The following is a 7,500-nucleotide window of genomic DNA, read 5'->3' on the forward strand; positions in this document are numbered from 1 at the left end:
CTGCGAGCACGCAGCTCCTCGGTACTTGATGTCTGTTGCAAAAGTGTGCTTTTCCAGCGGAGGTGCAACACATCAATAATAGATTTAAAAATGTCAGTTCAACGTTGTGGCTCTCCCAGTTAAGGCTGAGGTGAAAAAGTGGAGAAAAGGAAGCGCGAAATAACGTGAAAGAGTATTCACGTGGGTGCAAAAGCTTACAGCACCTGGTATTCCCAGGCGGTCTCCCATCCAAGTACTAACCAGGCCCTACCCTGCTTAGCTTCCGAGATCAGACGAGATCGGGCGTTCTCAGGGTAGTATGGCCGTAAGCGAGGGAAAACGTGAAAATTGTCCCCTTTATAGCAGACAGGGCACTTCCGGGTCGGGGGCGGAGTAGTGGGGTGAATTTTTTTCATTTATTCACCTCCTCGCGGGTGCACGAAGGAGGGGCCCGCTCCCGTGGTGGTTTGAGCGCTCAGCCTGTCAGGCTCGCATACGGTCCGCTGCGAGCACGCAGCTCCTCGGTACTTGATGTCTGTTGCAAAAGTGTGCTTTTCCAGCGGAGGTGCAACACATCAATAAGAGATTTAAAAATATCAGTTCAACGTTGAGGGTCCCCCAGTTAAGGCTGAGGTGAAAAAAGTGGAGAAAAGGTAGCGCGAAATAACGTGAAAGAGTATTCACGTGGGTGCAAAAGCTTACAGCACCTGGTATTCCCAGGCGGTCTCCCATCCAAGTACTAACCAGGCCCGACCCTGCTTAGCTTCCGAGATCGGACGAGATCGGGCGTTCTCAGGGTAGTATGGCCGTAAGCGAGAAAATAAGTGAAAATTGTCCCCTTTATAGCTGACAGGGCACTTCCGGGTCGGGGGCGCAGTAGTGGGGTGAATTTTTTTCATTTATTCACCTCCTCCCGAGTGCACGAAGGAGGGGCCCGCTCCCGTGGTGGTTTGAGCGCTCAGCCTGTCAGGCTCGCATACGGTCCGCTGCGAGCACGCAGCTCCTCGGTACTTGATGTCTGTTGCAAAAGTGTGCTTTTCCAGCGGAGGTGCAACACATCAATAAGAGATTTAAAAATGTCAGTTCAACGTTGTGGCTCTCCCAGTTAAGGCTGAGGTGAAAAAGTGGAGAAAAGGAAGCGCGAAATAACGTGAAAGAGTGTTCACGTGGGTGCAAAAGCTTACAGCACCTGGTATTCCCAGGCGGTCTCCCATCCAAGTACTAACCAGGCCCGACCCTGCTTAGCTTCCGAGATCGGACGAGATCGGGCGTTCTCAGGGTAGTATGGCCGTAAGCGAGGGAAAACGTGAAAATTGTCCCCTTTATAGCAGACAGGGCACTTCCGGGTCGGGGGCGGAGTAGTGGGGTGAATTTTTTTCATTTATTCACCTCCTCGCGGGTGCACGAAGGAGGGGCCCGCTCCCGTGGTGGTTTGAGCGCTCAGCCTGTCAGGCTCGCATACGGTCCGCTGCGAGCACGCAGCTCCTCGGTACTTGATGTCTGTTGCAAAAGTGTGCTTTTCCAGCGGAGGTGCAACACATCAATAAGAGATTTAAAAATATCAGTTCAACGTTGAGGGTCCCCCAGTTAAGGCTGAGGTGAAAAAAGTGGAGAAAAGGTAGCGCGAAATAACGTGAAAGAGTATTCACGTGGGTGCAAAAGCTTACAGCACCTGGTATTCCCAGGCGGTCTCCCATCCAAGTACTAACCAGGCCCGACCCTGCTTAGCTTCCGAGATCGGACGAGATCGGGCGTTCTCAGGGTAGTATGGCCGTAAGCGAGAAAATAAGTGAAAATTGTCCCCTTTATAGCTGACAGGGCACTTCCGGGTCGGGGGCGCAGTAGTGGGGTGAATTTTTTTCATTTATTCACCTCCTCGCGAGTGCACGAAGGAGGGGCCCGCTCCCGTGGTGGTTTGAGCGCTCAGCCTGTCAGGCTCGCATACGGCCAGCTGCGAGCACGCAGCTCCTCGGTACTTGATGTCTGTTGCAAAAGTGTGCTTTTCCAGCGGAGGTGCAACACATCAATAAGAGATTTAAAAATATCAGTTCAACGTTGAGGGTCCCCCAGTTAAGGCTGAGGTGAAAAAAGTGGAGAAAAGGTAGCGCGAAATAACGTGAAAGAGTGTTCACGTGGGTGCAAAAGCTTACAGCACCTGGTATTCCCAGGCGGTCTCCCATCCAAGTACTAACCAGGCCCGACCCTGCTTAGCTTCCGAGATCGGACGAGATCGGGCGTTCTCAGGGTAGTATGGCCGTAAGCGAGGGAAAACGTGAAAATTGTCCCCTTTATAGCAGACAGGGCACTTCCGGTTCGGGGGCGGAGTAGTGGGGTGAATTTTTTTCATTTATTCACCTCCTCGCGGGTGCACGAAGGAGGGGCCCGCTCCCGTGGTGGTTTGAGCGCTCAGCCTGTCAGGCTCGCATACGGTCCGCTACGAGCACGCAGCTCCTCGGTACTTGATGTCTGTTGCAAAAGTGTGCTTTTCCAGCGGAGGTGCAACACATCAATAAGAGATTTAAAAATGTCAGTTCAACGTTGTGGCTCTCCCAGTTAAGGCTGAGGTGAAAAAGTGGAGAAAAGGAAGCGCGAAATAACGTGAAAGAGTATTCACGTGGGTGCAAAAGCTTACAGCACCTGGTATTGCCAGGCGGTCTCCCATCCAAGTACTAACCAGGCCCTACCCTGCTTAGCTTCCGAGATCAGACGAGATCGGGCGTTCTCAGGGTAGTATGGCTGTAAGCGAGAAAAGAAGTGAAAATTGTCCCTTTTATAGCTGACAGGGCACTTCCGGGTCGGGGGTGGAGTGGTGGGGTGAATTTTTTTCATTTATTCACCTCCTCCCGAGTGCACGAAGGAGGGGCCCGCTCCCGTGGTGGTTTGAGCGCTCAGCCTGTCAGGCTCGCATACGGTCCGCTGCGAGCACGCAGCTCCTCGGTACTTGATGTCTGTTGCAAAAGTGTGCTTTTCCAGCGGAGGTGCAACAGATCAATAAGAGATTTAAAAATATCAGTTCAACGTTGTGGGTCCCCCAGTTAAGGCTGAGGTGAAAAAAGTGGAGAAAAGGTAGCGCGAAATAACGTGAAAGAGTGTTCACGTGGGTGCAAAAGCTTACAGCACTTGGTATTCCCAGGCGGTCTCCCATTCAAGTACTAACCAGGCCCGACCATGCTTAGCTTCCGAGATCGGACGAGATCGGGCGTTCTCAGGGTAGTATGGCCGTAAGCGAGAAAATAAGTGAAAATTGTCCCCTTTATAGCTGACAGGGCACTTCCGGGTCGGGGGCGCAGTAGTGGGGTGAATTTTTTTCATTTATTCACCTCCTCGCGAGTGCACGAAGGAGGGGCCCGCTCCCGTGGTGGTTTGAGCGCTCAGCCTGTCAGGCTCGCATACGGCCAGCTGCGAGCACGCAGCTCCTCGGTACTTGATGTCTGTTGCAAAAGTGTGCTTTTCCAGCGGAGGTGCAACACATCAATAAGAGATTTAAAAATATCAGTTCAACGTTGAGGGTCCCCCAGTTAAGGCTGAGGTGAAAAAATTGGAGAAAAGGTAGCGCGAAATAACGTGAAAGAGTGTTCACGTGGGTGCAAAAGCTTACAGCACCTGGTATTCCCAGGCGGTCTCCCATCCAAGTACTAACCAGGCCCGACCCTGCTTAGCTTCCGAGATCAGACGAGATCGGGCGTTCTCAGGGTAGTATGGCCGTAAGCGAGGGAAAAAGTGAAAATTGTCCCCTTTATAGCAGACAGGGCACTTCCGGGTCGGGGGCGGAGTAGTGGGGTGAATTTTTTTCATTTATTCACCTCCTCGCGGGTGCACGAAGGAGGGGCCCGCTCCCGTGGTGGTTTGAGCGCTCAGCCTGTCAGGCTCGCATACGGTCCGCTGCGAGCACGCAGCTCCTCGGTACTTGATGTCTGTTGCAAAAGTGTGCTTTTCCAGCGGAGGTGCAACACATCAATAAGAGATTTAAAAATATCAGTTCAACGTTGAGGGTCCCCCAGTTAAGGCTGAGGTGAAAAAAGTGGAGAAAAGGTAGCGCGAAATAACGTGAAAGAGTATTCACGTGGGTGCAAAAGCTTACAGCACCTGGTATTCCCAGGCGGTCTCCCATCCAAGTACTAACCAGGCCCGACCCTGCTTAGCTTCCGAGATCGGACGAGATCGGGCGTTCTCAGGGTAGTATGGCCGTAAGCGAGGAAATAAGTGAAAATTGTCCCCTTTATAGCTGACAGGGCACTTCCGGGTCGGGGGCGCAGTAGTGGGGTGAATTTTTTTCATTTATTCACCTCCTCGCGAGTGCACGAAGGAGGGGCCCGCTCCCGTGGTGGTTTGAGCGCTCAGCCTGTCAGGCTCGCATTCGGTCCGCTGCGAGCACGCAGCTCCTCGGTACTTGATGTCTGTTGCAAAAGTGTGCTTTTCCAGCGGAAGTGCAACACATCAATAAGAGATTTAAAAATATCAGTTCAACGTTGTGGGTCCCCCAGTTAAGGCTGAGGTGAAAAAAGTGGAGAAAAGGTAGCGCGAAATAACGTGAAAGAGTGTTCACGTGGGTGCAAAAGCTTACAGCACCTGGTATTCCCAGGCGGTCTCCCATCCAAGTACTAACCAGGCCCGACCCTGCTTAGCTTCCGAGATCGGACGAGATCGGGCGTTCTCAGGGTAGTATGGCCGTAAGCGAGAAAAGAAGTGAAAATTGTCCCTTTTATAGCTGACAGGGAACTTCCGGGTCGGGGGTGGAGTGGTGGGGTGAATTTTTTTCATTTATTCACCTCCTCCCGAGTGCACGAAGGAGGGGCCCGCTCCCGTGGTGGTTTGAGCGCTCAGCCTGTCAGGCTCACATACGGTCCGCTGCGAGCACGCAGCTCCTCGGTACTTGATGTCTGTTGCAAAAGTGTGCTTTTCCAGCGGAGGTGCAACACATCAATAAGAGATTTAAAAATGTCAGTTCAACGTTGTGGCTCTCCCAGTTAAGGCTGAGGTGAAAAAGTGGAGAAAAGGAAGCGCGAAATAACGTGAAAGAGGGTTCACGTGGGTGCAAAAGCTTACAGCACCTGGTATTCCCAGGAGGTCTCCCATCCAAGTACTAACCAGGCCCGACCCTGCTTAGCTTCCGAGATCGGACGAGATCGGGCGTTCTCAGGGTAGCATGGCCGTAAGCGAGAAAAGAAGTGAAAATTGTCCCTTTTATAGCTGACAGGGCACTTCCGGGTCGGGGGTGGAGTGGTGGGGTGAATTTTTTTCATTTATTCACCTCCTCCCGAGTGCACGAAGGAGGGGCCCGCTCCCGTGGTGGTTTGAGCGCTCAGCCTGTCAGGCTCGCATACGGTCCGCTGCGAGCACGCAGCTCCTCGGTACTTGATGTCTGTTGCAAAAGTGTGCTTTTCCAGCGGAGGTGCAACACATCAATAAGAGATTTAAAAATGTCAGTTCAACGTTGTGGCTCTCCCAGTTAAGGCTGAGGTGAAAAAGTGGAGAAAAGGAAGCGCGAAATAACGTGAAAGAGTATTCACGTGGGTGCAAAAGCTTACAGCACCTCGTTTCCCAGGCGGTCTCCCATCCAAGTACTAACCAGGCCCGACCCTGCTTAGCTTCCGAGATCGGACGAGATCGGGCGTTCTCAGGGTAGTATGGCCGTAAGCGAGGGAAAACGTGAAAATTGTCCCCTTTATAGCAGACAGGGCACTTCCGGGTCGGGGGCGGAGTAGTGGGGTGAATTTTTTTCATTTATTCACCTCCTCGCGGGTGCACTAAGGAGGGGCCCGCTCCCGTGGTGGTTTGAGCGCTCAGCCTGTCAGGCTCGCATACGGTCCGCTGCGAGCACGCAGCTCCTCGGTACTTGATGTCTGTTGCAAAAGTGTGCTTTTCCAGCGGAGGTGCAACACATCAATAAGAGATTTAAAAATGTCAGTTCAACGTTGTGGCTCTCCCAGTTAAGGCTGAGGTGAAAAAGTGGAGAAAAGGAAGCGCGAAATAACGTGAAAGAGTATTCACGTGGGTGCAAAAGCTTACAGCACCTGGTATTCCCAGGCGGTCTCCCATCCAAGTACTAACCAGGCCCGACGCTGCTTAGCTTCCGAGATCGGACGAGATCGGGCGTTCTCAGGGTAGTATGGCCGTAAGCGAGAAAAGAAGTGAAAATCGTCCCCTTTATAGCAGACAGGGCACTTCCGGGTCGGGCGGAGTAGTGGGGTGAATTTTTTTCATTTATTCACCTCCTCGCGGGTGCACGAAGGAGGGGCCCGCTCCCGTGGTGGTTTGAGCGCTCAGCCTGTCAGGCTCGCATACGGTCCGCTGCGAGCACGCAGCTCCTCGGTACTTGATGTCTGTTGCAAAAGTGTGCTTTTCCAGCGGAGGTGCAACACATCAATAAGAGATTTAAAAATGTCAGTTCAACGTTGTGGCTCTCCCAGTTAAGGCTGAGGTGAAAAAAGTGGAGAAAAGGTAGCGCGAAATAACGTGAAAGAGTGTTCACGTGGGTGCAAAAGCTTACAGCACTTGGTATTCCCAGGCGGTCTCCCATCCAAGTACTAACCAGGCCCGACCCTGCTTAGCTTCCGAGATCGGACGAGATCGGGCGTTCTCAGGGTAGTATGGCCGTAAGCGAGAAAAGAAGTGAAAATTGTCCCCTTTATAGCTGACAGGGCACTTCCGGGTCGGGGGCGCAGTAGTGGGGTCAATTTTTTTCATTTATTCACCTCCTCGCGAGTGCACGAAGGAGGGGCCCGCTCCCGTGGTGGTTTGAGCGCTCAGCCTGTCAGGCTCGCATACGGTCCGCTGCGAGCACGCAGCTCCTCGGTACTTGATGTCTGTTGCAAAAGTGTGCTTTTCCAGCGGAAGTGCAACACATCAATAAGAGATTTAAAAATATCAGTTCAACGTTGTGGGTCCCCCAGTTAAGGCTGAGGTGAAAAAGTGGAGAAAAGGAAGCGCGAAATAACGTGAAAGAGGGTTCACGTGGGTGCAAAAGCTTACAGCACCTGGTATTCCCAGGCGGTCTCCCATCCAAGTACTAACCAGGTCCGACCCTGCTTAGCTTCCGAGATCGGACGAGATCGGGCGTTCTCAGGGTAGTATGGCCGTAAGCGAGAAAAGAAGTGAAAATTGTCCCCTTTATAGCTGACAGGGCACTTCCGGGTCGGGGGCGGAGTAGTGGGGTGAATTTTTTTCATTTATTCACCTCCTCGCGAGTGCACGAAGGAGGGGCCCGCTCCCGTGGTGGTTTGAGCGCTCAGCCTGTCAGGCTCGCATTCGGTCCGCTGCGAGCACGCAGCTCCTCGGTACTTGATGTCTGTTGCAAAAGTGTGCTTTTCCAGCGGAAGTGCAACACATCAATAAGAGATTTAAAAATATCAGTTCAACGTTGTGGGTCCCCCAGTTAAGGCTGAGGTGAAAAAAGTGGAGAAAAGGTAGCGCGAAATAACGTGAAAGAGTGTTCACGTGGGTGCAAAAGCTTACAGCACCTGGTATTCCCAGGCGGTCTCCCATCCAAGTACTAACCAGGCCCGACCCTGCTTAGCTTCC

At 52.5% G+C, this 7,500-nt stretch overlaps 16 non-coding genes across 16 annotated transcripts in view; all 16 read right to left on the minus strand.

The window, feature by feature from the left end:
- Positions 1-191: 191 nt before the first annotated feature.
- LOC147188673 (5S ribosomal RNA) lies at positions 192-310 on the minus strand. Its single transcript, XR_015097834.1, has one exon. It is a non-coding gene; the product is annotated as a 5S ribosomal RNA (ribosomal RNA).
- A 364-nt stretch (positions 311-674) lies between these two features.
- Positions 675-793, minus strand: LOC147188674 (5S ribosomal RNA). Its single transcript, XR_015098689.1, has one exon. It is a non-coding gene; the product is annotated as a 5S ribosomal RNA (ribosomal RNA).
- A 363-nt stretch (positions 794-1,156) lies between these two features.
- On the minus strand, positions 1,157-1,275 carry LOC147188675 (5S ribosomal RNA). Its single transcript, XR_015098690.1, has one exon. It is a non-coding gene; the product is annotated as a 5S ribosomal RNA (ribosomal RNA).
- A 364-nt stretch (positions 1,276-1,639) lies between these two features.
- LOC147188676 (5S ribosomal RNA) lies at positions 1,640-1,758 on the minus strand. Its single transcript, XR_015098691.1, has one exon. It is a non-coding gene; the product is annotated as a 5S ribosomal RNA (ribosomal RNA).
- A 364-nt stretch (positions 1,759-2,122) lies between these two features.
- LOC147188677 (5S ribosomal RNA) lies at positions 2,123-2,241 on the minus strand. The gene has a single exon (XR_015098692.1). It is a non-coding gene; the product is annotated as a 5S ribosomal RNA (ribosomal RNA).
- A 363-nt stretch (positions 2,242-2,604) lies between these two features.
- LOC147188678 (5S ribosomal RNA) lies at positions 2,605-2,723 on the minus strand. Its single transcript, XR_015098295.1, has one exon. It is a non-coding gene; the product is annotated as a 5S ribosomal RNA (ribosomal RNA).
- Positions 2,724-3,087: 364 nt separating this feature from the next.
- LOC147188679 (5S ribosomal RNA) lies at positions 3,088-3,206 on the minus strand. The gene has a single exon (XR_015098448.1). It is a non-coding gene; the product is annotated as a 5S ribosomal RNA (ribosomal RNA).
- Positions 3,207-3,570: 364 nt separating this feature from the next.
- LOC147188680 (5S ribosomal RNA) lies at positions 3,571-3,689 on the minus strand. The gene has a single exon (XR_015097848.1). It is a non-coding gene; the product is annotated as a 5S ribosomal RNA (ribosomal RNA).
- Positions 3,690-4,053: 364 nt separating this feature from the next.
- Positions 4,054-4,172, minus strand: LOC147188681 (5S ribosomal RNA). The gene has a single exon (XR_015098693.1). It is a non-coding gene; the product is annotated as a 5S ribosomal RNA (ribosomal RNA).
- Positions 4,173-4,536: 364 nt separating this feature from the next.
- Positions 4,537-4,655, minus strand: LOC147188682 (5S ribosomal RNA). Its single transcript, XR_015098695.1, has one exon. It is a non-coding gene; the product is annotated as a 5S ribosomal RNA (ribosomal RNA).
- Positions 4,656-5,018: 363 nt separating this feature from the next.
- On the minus strand, positions 5,019-5,137 carry LOC147188683 (5S ribosomal RNA). Its single transcript, XR_015097922.1, has one exon. It is a non-coding gene; the product is annotated as a 5S ribosomal RNA (ribosomal RNA).
- Positions 5,138-5,500: 363 nt separating this feature from the next.
- LOC147188684 (5S ribosomal RNA) lies at positions 5,501-5,618 on the minus strand. Its single transcript, XR_015098148.1, has one exon. It is a non-coding gene; the product is annotated as a 5S ribosomal RNA (ribosomal RNA).
- A 363-nt stretch (positions 5,619-5,981) lies between these two features.
- On the minus strand, positions 5,982-6,100 carry LOC147188685 (5S ribosomal RNA). Its single transcript, XR_015098109.1, has one exon. It is a non-coding gene; the product is annotated as a 5S ribosomal RNA (ribosomal RNA).
- A 362-nt stretch (positions 6,101-6,462) lies between these two features.
- LOC147188686 (5S ribosomal RNA) lies at positions 6,463-6,581 on the minus strand. Its single transcript, XR_015098192.1, has one exon. It is a non-coding gene; the product is annotated as a 5S ribosomal RNA (ribosomal RNA).
- A 363-nt stretch (positions 6,582-6,944) lies between these two features.
- On the minus strand, positions 6,945-7,063 carry LOC147188687 (5S ribosomal RNA). The gene has a single exon (XR_015097927.1). It is a non-coding gene; the product is annotated as a 5S ribosomal RNA (ribosomal RNA).
- A 364-nt stretch (positions 7,064-7,427) lies between these two features.
- LOC147188688 (5S ribosomal RNA) overlaps positions 7,428-7,500 on the minus strand; it is a 119-nt gene continuing 46 nt past the window's right edge. The window contains exon 1 of the ribosomal RNA XR_015098696.1: positions 7,428-7,500. This exon is cut by the window's right edge and continues 46 nt beyond it. This is a non-coding gene — a ribosomal RNA (5S ribosomal RNA).

Source organism: Hippocampus guttulatus, chromosome 20 (assembly GCF_054856545.1).
Source record: "Hippocampus guttulatus isolate MCC_2025c chromosome 20, RoL_Hgut_1.0, whole genome shotgun sequence".
NCBI lineage: Eukaryota > Metazoa > Chordata > Actinopteri > Syngnathiformes > Syngnathidae > Hippocampus > Hippocampus guttulatus.